The sequence below is a fragment of the Octodon degus genome, unplaced genomic scaffold (genome assembly GCF_000260255.1).
Source record: "Octodon degus isolate 3935 unplaced genomic scaffold, OctDeg1.0 scaffold00211, whole genome shotgun sequence".
Classification (NCBI taxonomy): domain Eukaryota; kingdom Metazoa; phylum Chordata; class Mammalia; order Rodentia; family Octodontidae; genus Octodon; species Octodon degus.
Window position 1 is genome coordinate 2,309,107 of NW_004524787.1, and position 10,563 is coordinate 2,319,669.

Genomic DNA, 10,563 nt, shown 5'->3' on the forward strand with positions numbered 1-10,563 from the left:
GTGGCTACTGTGTCTGGGTTGGAGAAGGAAATTAACTGGGGGAAAGATGTCTGCTTGGTCATGAAAGGATGGTACATGCCTAGTATCTGACAGGTGCAGGAGTCTTGGTCACTGGAAAGTCATGCCAAAACCAACCCAATGGTTATACCTCTCACTTCAAGGTTCCTTATAGAGTTTGGAGCCATGATGCTCTGGAAGCAAGATTGTGAAGAATCAAAGTGGGTGCCTAACCCTATGCCTCTTTATTTCTTGGACTGCTATAAGACACCATTTCTGGGGCTGGCCCTTACCTCTTATTGAGCCAAACGACCAAAGAGCTTCTCATGCATTCACCTATTAAATCATGCACTGCATTTCCACCAGTCCAGTTTATAGTCAAGATCAATTGGGAAAATAATCAAATATTTATAACAGGGAGCTTAATGCAAACAAATAATTGGCTACATAGGATATATGCTGAGAATCCAACTAGGGCAAAGAAGCAACCCAGAGATTAATGACAGCAAGAAGCTAGTATCACTCCTAGGCTAGAAGAGGAAGGGGGAGGTATTTCCAGAATTCAGAGTCAGAAATCACCTGATAGGAAGTGAAATGTATGATAGCTTGACCCATAGACAAGACATTGTCCAGAGGAGATGAAGAAATGCCCTCTCCCTTCCCTTATTTCTTCCTTCTAGTCTTCCTTTGATGTCTCCTTTTGGGAAAACATGAAGCTAACTAATGTAGAGCCTAGAAAACAGTCTATAGAGGTCAAATCTCTTATCATATAAAGCAAAGTCAGGGGAAGATAAAGAATGGAGGGACAGTGAGAGGAAGCAGTATAAGCTGAGCCATGAGCTGTTATCACACTGTGAAACTGGAAGTATGTTGACAGGAGAAACCATAGAAGAGATCCAGCACAGTCGTTAAGTGAGGCAAGGAAGGCAGAGGATAAGAATCCTAGATGCTCCATTTATCCACCCTTTCCATCAGTGCTTTGCATTTCTTGAGTCAAGCTAGAAGGTAGCTGAAATGAGAGATTTGAAAATGCAGCCTGCAGGGTGAGGCACCCTACGGAGAAGAGAAATGAATGGAGAGACAGACTATGTACCTAGATCTGTGCACCTTTTATAAAAAAATACTAAATCTTTATCCTTCCACAAAAGCCTGTTATAATTTTCTTTGTGCATCTATGAGTGAGGATGTAGTGAGAGAGAAATGACACAAAAGAGGTGGAGGAGGACAGCACCATATAATGTCTTCCCAGGATACACTTCAGTTTCTAGAGCCCCTCCTTGATAGTGCCTTGACAGCTCCTTAAATCGTGCTCTCCTGTCATAACAAAAGGGAGGCAGGGCATGGGGTCTTAACCAACTTGTCTTTCTACTCTATCCCCCTATTCTCCCTGCCTACTAGTTTCTAAGATACTTTAGAAGGGAAGGCAAATGAGTACTAGACATTTGCATGATCCTGTCCAATCAGCTTCCATATCATCATTCTTGGATAGTTGGGAGAGAAGTGAGACTCTATTTCCAGCAATCACAAGAACTGAGTAACTATAAACAGAGTATATAGAGGCTTCATATTAGGCATACCAAGCTCTCTTCTGACCTTCTTTTAATCTAGGTTCCTGGGGGGTGATTTATCCAGGATCAACGCCCTAATCTTTCCCAATATCTACATAGAAAAGGTCTTTTGGGATTAGGAGTCAACCTCAACTGCCCCATCTGTTATAACCTCTTGGAAAAGTATACTCTTTAATAAAGTCCAGTAATGGAGGCCTCCCCTGTAGCATTTTGGACACAAATTGTTTTACTGACCTACAAAAGTACATGAACATTTCAAATGCCCATATTTGAAGATATTATAGGAGTGTACCAAATACTGAGCAAAGAGGAAAAAGACTCAAACAATGCCATTTTCTACTTGAGGGAAATTAAAACCTGACAAATTTCAGTGCCCATTTTATTGGTGGCCCAGCTTTCCAAACTTCTTTTCCTAGGTGCCTGTGTTGCTAGTGGGCAAAGATGACCTCAAGGTCTAGTACCTTAGTCCTTTGCCATCTCCAGCCTCACTTTTCTCATATAGACATTGGGCTCTGGGTGAGAATGCATCTGAAATCCTGACAATGAATATTCCAAGGTGATTTTTTTCTAGGAGGTATGAAGAAGAAACAAAATGATATTTCTGTTCCGGGAGTGAAATCTTTCCCTTAGCTTTACTGCCTTTGTTGGCATGAGGGTAGTATTCCCATTCCCTTTCCCTCTGACTCTGTCCCCAGCCATAGCAAACAGCTTTTCACCAAGGCTAATTTTTAACCACTTCAAGCAAGTGTTACACTCATTCTTTTCCTCTCTTTTTGTTTCCTCCTGACCTTCTTTTCTCTTCTTCTTTCTCATTGTTTCTTTCTCCTCTGTCCTTTTGGCTAGGGCAGTGGTGGTGAGTCTATAGCACATGCGCTGCAGCAGGCATGCAGAACTCTCTCTGTTGGCCCACAAGCCAAGTCAACCAGCAGCTGTGTACCAGGTATTCAGGTCTAAATGCAGTGTTCTTACTTTGTAATAGTAAAGTGGGTTTGGGTTTTCAGTTTGGGCACTTGGTCTATAAAAGGTTTGTCATCATTGTGTCTCAATGTGGTATTCTCCAAAATTTATAGTAGGCACCATCTATGAGGTTTCATCAGACACAAAATCTTGGTCTTGAACTTCCCAGGCTCCTACCCTGTGAGCAATAAATTTTTGTTGTACATAAATTACCTAGTCTAAGGCATTTTGTTATAGCAATGCGAGCAGACTAATATATCTCTCTTTCTTCTTCCCTGACACTGTCATGAGCTTGAGTCTTGTTTCTACTTTGCAGAAGCTACTGACAAGTCTATATTCTTTCTCGTAATGGAAAATTTGTGTTTTTTTTTAATTCAGAACTCTGACTCCCAAATACTAGATTCAAAATGAAAAATAGTCCATGAGATTCCAAAACCCAAAGATATCCCCTTTATATGCTAAAACGACTAAAAATCTGAACAATGAGGTGGTATTTGACCTTGGTTAACAGGATATTATTTATCAGAGATGAAGAAAAAGGTACTGAGGGGCAGGTAAGAATAAAAGCCTCAAATTGGAAAACAGAGTATTTTGAGCAAAGGTCTAGTTTGGCTCCAGTTTGGTGTATTTTAATGGGACCTAGGCTATCTACTAATAGAAGAGAATGGCAAATATCTTAGTCCTTTGTAAATGACGATTTTAGTTCTTAGTATGAAACATGCGAACATGCTCAGTCATAGGAGTGACTTACTGAAGCATATGGAGAATGTGTTCCCTGAGTCGCATGATAAATCTCATAATATTAACCATTCTTTTGTGGGCACAGAGCAATTTACTTAAAATTATTTATTTATACACTCATCATTTCATTTATTTCATAGAATAACTCAGTTCAGTAGGTAGAAGTTTCTGTACAGATGCAGGTAATAGCCCCAGGCACTGAGAAAAGAAAAAGGGCACCATAATAATGATGGCCCTATGGAAATATAAGATCTTTCACTTTCCCTCTCAGGTGGCCTGACTCTACTATATCCAAACTATAAAGGGACTTCATTTCTAATCCCTCCTCTGACAAAACCCTATATCTAAACAGTGAAGTCTCCAACCATCTGTTTCATCCTGTGTTATGGCTTGTGTTTAGTTGTTCCCCCAAAGCCCCATGCTGTCATAGGTGGGGCTTTTTCAGAGATGGCTGGATCCAGAGTGTGTGACGATGGAATTTACTCATGGTATAATGTTATGATCAAGGGCACAAGGATTAAGGTTGTTAGTGCTATACCCCTAAGTAGCTTGGATAAGATATAAGGGATAGAAAGAGCTGTGGTCAACCCTTGTTCCTTTTGCCCCCTTTGCCTACCATGAACTATTTCTCCTCCATAAGGCCTGCCACAACTCGTTACCTTGAATCTGGTTGATTGTACACTGAAATCTCTATAAACTGTGAGCTAAGGCCAGCCAAATAGCTCAGCAGAAGGATTTTTTTTTTTTTTTGCTAGCTCAGGATGCCTTAATGGCAGTTCTGCTAAGTCATGAAGTTCTGGAGATCGAACCACAGTATCCTGCACCTGAGTGCATTTTCATAAGCAGGCACTTAAACAACTGAGCTAACCAGCAGACCCCCTAGCTCAGGGAATTAAAGCAACTGTTTAGGCAGACACAGGGGCCCAGGGTTAGATCCCTGGGCCTGCCATGTTGGCCCCGCCCCCAGGGCACACTGAGATGGCAATTGAGACTGGGCATGGTGGTGCGAGCCTGTAATACCGGCACTTGGGAAGCTGTAAGCAGGAGGGACGAGTCTGATCTAGTAGTGTGACCCTGTAGACCCTGTACTAAATACAAAAAAAATTAAAAAAAAACCAAAACCCTGTGAGCTAAATAAACCTTTCCTTGTTCAACTTCGGATGACAGGTATTTTGTCTCAGCAATGTGAAAAGTAATCAAGACATTCTGGTAACTTATGATTTCTGTTCACATACAAGTACAAAAGACATTAGCCTCCAGCAACTAGACTGATTGCAAGCGTCTACTCTGCCAGACTATATAAAGTTCTTTCCAGTAGAAAAGCAGCAACTGGGAGAATGGCAGTGTCTGGTCCAGTGATCCGTTCAATGTACTAGCCTGTAGCTCCTTTACCTCTGACTCTTACAGTATCACCCACTCTCTAGTTTAGCACTCCTAGCCTCACCTGAAAATGCAGAACCTCTATCTAGTCAGAATTTCCTGCTTTTCTAGAAGTTACATTCCTGGAACTCTGAGGCTTTATCCTACAGAACTCCCATTGTATCACTCAAAAAATATTTATAGAGTACTAACTTCTGTGCTAGGCACAGTCTCTATTCTCCTTTGTCTTCTTTCCTGTCAATCTTTATACTTAAAAAATTTTAACTGATATATAAATGTATATATACTGTGGCTTCAATTTGATGTTTCAAATATATGTATACATTCTGTAAGGTTTAAATCAGGTTAAACAAATCTAGCTCCTCACACATTTATCATTTATATAATGAAAATATTCAAAATCAGTTTTTCTAGATTTTCAGAATATATAATATATTAGCATTCTCTATCTGAAAATTACTAGTGTCTGCACTGTACTTCTGGATTCACTCTAATAATTTCACACACTACTCTCTCACAGTAACTATAACCCTGTAACTCATTTTTTAGTCTTTTTTTTTCCTGTGGTACTGGGGATTGAAGTTATTCTCTGAATAGTGACCAAGAATTAAAGATGGGATGATGTGGGATATACCTTTGCAGTTCACAAACCCCAGGGATCTTGACTTTTAACTAGGTTCCACTCCTGAATGTGACATTGGGTGGACATTTTATTTATTTATTTATTTATTTATTTATTTATTTTATTTGCAGAACCGGGGATTGAACTCAGCCCTTGTGCTTGTCAGGGAAGCGCTTATTCCACTGAGCCATCTCCCCAGCCCCAAGTGGATATTTTAGATCAAAGTATAACATTCCCAGACCATTCTCTCTATATCCCATCATAATATGATATATACCCCCACATATGCTCAAACCTGGCCTTGCCAACATTACTAATAGATTGTTGGATCCCTATCCAAAGATATATTTTTATCCTTTACTTTGATGAATCTCTGGAAAGCATATGACACATACATGTTTGGCAAAATCAGTTTTTACAACCTCAGTACCTTCTTTGGCTTCTGGGAGAACTGGATCTCCTGAGTCTGGTCTCATCTTGCCAATCCTTCCCTCGGAGGGCCTTGTATGCTCCAAGTTTTTCAATGTCCATTTCCTTCATGATAATGAAAGCTCCTTAGGGGTTAAGAGACAGTGAACAAAATATACAAGGAAATATATTCAGTATGTTAGATCATGATAAATATCATGGAGAAATGCAGAGTATTCCAGGCAGAGAGAAAAGAAAGTGGAAAGGCCATCAGGAGGAATATTCTGGGATGTTACAGAAACAACATGACAGCCAGAGCAGCGGGAATGAAGTACATACTTAGGTATATTTACCTATATATTTTGTTCCCTACCTTTTAGCCCATAGGGAGCTTCCATTATCATGATTGAAATGAACAATGAAAGAATGACAATATAGATAAGTAGCAATAAAAATAATATCACAGGGGGTGGTAAACACAAGGGATAGGGAAAAAAGGCAATTAAAGGTCTGGAAAATGAAGGAGATGGGAGAAGTGATTGCTATTTTATGTATGGAGTGTCCAGTGGCTGTCATACTAAATATGACTTTTCAGTAGAAACCTAAAAAAAGTGAGTTCAAACCATGTCTATATATGAGGACAAACACAGAGAGAGGAAATAGCAAATGCAAAACACTCAGAATGTCCTAAACAGAATATGTTTTCTGAATCCTGTTTCTATTTCCTCATTTTTATGGAAAAACACCATCCAGTGGCCCTTTGCCTAGCAGAACATTGTCTAATGAGTTGTGTTACTCATATACTAGACCAGCTGCCCTTGAACATGGAAGCTGAGTCTAGCTCATCATTCTGGGTAATGAATGCAGTACTCAACACCTGGCAAAGCAGAAGTGTTCAGTGAATGCCAACATCACACTTCACTCATGGATGCTGGCACTGAAGTTTGATATTAGACTTAAAAATGTCTCACTTGATTGTGATTAGCAAACATGTGCTCAGCACTACATCTGTGTCAAGCACTCTGCTGGGTGCAAAGGATATAATGATGAACAGAAAACTCTTCCCTGGGAAACTCAGTCCAGGCCTGCACCATCAAAGGGAATCTTGCATAAGGAATCATAGGCTCGAGTGCTTATGCTAAAAATGATTTCAAAGTCATATTAGGAGTTCCAGATCGACGAGGTAGAGTGTGCCTAAGGAGAGTCACATGGAGAGGAAACATTCTCTCAGGCTTTCTCAGAGAGCAAATTGGCCAAGCAATGGCGTGACTCACCCACATGGCTGACACTGACAAAGGATCTACAAACTGCTCTACAGGGTTTCAGGGCAAACACTGAGGGGATTTGATTGACCTTGTCAGATACAATGGTTACATTTTTTTTATATAGGCCTTGCTTTATCTTGGTCTTAGCCATCCAGCAGAAAAGTATAAAATTGAGGTATAAAAAGTAAAGTCATATTAATATGCTTTTTATTTTTTTATTTTATTTTATTTTTCTGGTTAACAAAGTGGATGAAGACACAATGTAATGTTTTTATTTGACATAAACTGTCATAAGCATTTGATCAAGGGGAATCAATATTATGGTGTTTATAATTTAAAAATATTATTATAGTACTAATTAGAGTAAAAAGACAGACTATCATTAATCTTCTTTATAATATTCCCCCTTATTTTGATTTTATTTTCTTAATTTTATTGAGAACAGACAGCAATGAGACAGTTTCAAAACTAATTAATAGGACAGTTTCAATAATTAATACATTGCATACTGTTATCTTCTTAGTGGTTATTCATAGTACAAGATGCAGGCATGATATCCTGTCCAAATACTATTAGTACAAATATTTCTTCTCATTGAATTAAGAGAAAGTAGCTGTATGTTTATCTTATTTTGTATATACAGATACAAAATCGTCCTTCCTTTGTGCCCTCTTTTTTGTTTAATTTTGTTAGAGATGGGTACTCCATTGCCATTTAAATATTGTAGGTGCGTGAATTCAGCAAAATAGTCCAATACAGTCCAGTAGTCCTTAATAGTAGTGGTTTATCCATAGGACTGGCAAGGTCAGAAGTTGTTGATGTGGGCCTTTCACAGCTCAGCGCTGAGCTTTAAAAAGCACGTCAACAACTTCTGATGCTGCCAGTCTGCAGATAACCCACTACTATTATAGACTACTAGACTATATTGGATTACTCTGCTGAGTTCCTGTACCTACAGTATATGAATGGCAATGGAGTACACATCTCTGACAAAAGTAAACAAAAAAGTGATATAAATGGACTATTTTTTAGTGGAAAAAAACATATATCTGTGTATACAAAATAGCATATATATACAGCTACTTTCTCTTAGTTCAATGAGAAGGTTTTGAACTAATAGTGTTTAGACAAGATATCATGTCTGCATCTTGTACTAGGAATAACTACTACAAAGACAACAATATACACTGTATTAATTATTGTAACTACTACTAACCTGTTTTGATACTATCTCATTGCTACTTCTTTCTCAATATAATTATAAAAAAAGAGTTCCATAATTTTTAAAATCTGTATATTGGATCAGATGGAGACTAATAATGAAAATAATGATAATGATAGCTAACATTTATTGACAGCCTTGTGTGCCTTAGCCTTTGTGTTACTTTACAAAGAATATTCACTTATTGTTATGACAGCAGTGGCATGTGACATGGCAATATTTCTATCTTCATTCTGTAGAAGAAAAAACCAGACTAGGAATGATCAATTAAACCATCCATACCACATTGTTCCTAAGGTAATGACCCAGATAGCCTGGTACAGATCCACTATACTGTACTACTTCTATGGGAAGGATGAACTTACTTAGCTTACCTTCAATCTTACCCAGGAAGTCATGGTCTTTTTCATTTAGGCCTCAGATCTTCCTTTTTAGTACTACACAATACCCAGTTCTTCCTTTCCCCATTACAAAAATAAACACAGCCATACAGAGTCCTACCATTTAGCCAAACCATCATACCCTCTCACATGGATGGACTTTGGCCTTCCTATTTCAGACTTGATTCAATCATCAAGGCCATTCTCTACAGAACAGTTCTCTAATGCACCTTACCCCCAGGGAAGAACTCTCTTCATATGCAGTACTATAACACAACTTTGCCAGGCCTCTGGTTTAGCTTTCAGCTCTTGTCAGAACACTCTTTAAGTGCCCCAAGAAGGTCATCACTGTACATAATACCTATCCTCAGGACGGGCATAGAGTATGTGCCCATGGAATATCCCATGAAAAAAGAATTGAGCATTATAATAATATGCCTTCCTTTGTGTAGTTGAGTTTATGGAATTCTCTTCACACACATGCACTTTCCACTTTGCACTGCAGCCATAGATACTGGGTAGCAAGGGGTTTATCTCCATTTTTCAGATAAAAATAGTCTAAGAAAGATTTCCTGCTCCTCAGCATCAAACCTTGTCCTGGCCAAGTAATTCAGTGAAGTGGTAGTTGTCAGTATGTGGAATGGAGACATGGGCTGACTCATCTGAGAGAAGTACTTTAAGATACATGTTACATACATGAATTAAGGACCCGTACCTCTCCCTCTCATTTGCCCTCCCTCTTACTGTGTAAATACATGTATTCATGAACACATACATGTGCATATCCTTTGCACAACTCTCACCGTATTCTGACATCTGAGACCGCCCTGGCCCTTTGTTTCCCTGGACTGCAGATTTACAAATGGAGTTCTCCAAATTATAATCTTGGCCTAATTCAGAAAATCAATGTTCTGAGTACAATGTGAGCAACTAACAAGTGCCCGGGGCCAAGGCAGCAAGAAAGCTTATGATAAAAGTGCGGGAAAGAAAAAAAATACTTCCAGATTAGGCCCAATGAGTGAGAATCAGGACTTTGCAGAGCAGAAAAACACAGTCTACCAATCCAGATAAGGATCCTAAAGACAAGAAGAAAGAAGTTACCAGAAAAAGCTACACAATGAACTCCTCATTCCCAGTCATTAATTTAAACATAGAAGAAGGATTAAGGGAGTACCATTCAATGCTAATTTTTATGGATGTGCACAATGCCAAAACATTAATGAAAATTAGTAGAATATTAGAGGAAAAACTGAGTTGAACAGATAGAATTTACCTCCTTATAGACAGAGATGGGATGATAGACTGGCCCAAGTCTCACAGCAATTACAGGTCCAGCAAATCCAGCTGTTGCAGCCATGTCAGCTCCTGTGTTCCACGCATGCAGACAGCAGTCAACCTCTTACCAGTTCAGCAGCGAAGAGTACTTAGTAGAACAGTCAAGGATACTCCTACAATGAAAAATGCCTCACACTGTTTTGTAATCATTCCCTCTCTTCTCAAACTTAATCCACTCTCCTTCCCTTTTTAAAGCAAAGAGTTTTAAAACTGGGTCATCTGGACATCCTTGAACTAGTGGCCCAACTAGATTCTTTGTTGTCTAGGCTAACCTGGCCTTGGCAGCCATAAGTGCCACTTAATTTCTTTAAACTAAAGACTTAAACCCAGCTGGCCCCCTGCCACATCCAGGCACAGTAGAGGTCAAGGTTAATATAGGCCTTATGTCATTGTCCTCAGTCTCACCTTCAATTAGGACCCAAATAAAACTCAATATCCAGGCCTTTCAGGGAAAGGGATCTGCACAGAGCCCCGCTCACACAATTAAGGGGAGGGGCTGTACTCCAGAGACCTTAGGGATCCTTTCTGTGTTCCCTTGAAAGTAGGAAACTTGGGTGAGGTTCAAACTATGGAAACAGTTATCTCCTCACAGAAGAAAACTCAACACAGACCTTGAGGATAATCCCAGGGATCTGGATTAAAAAACTGTTCCTATCACAGGTGGGTTCACTATTTGTTTTAGTTACTT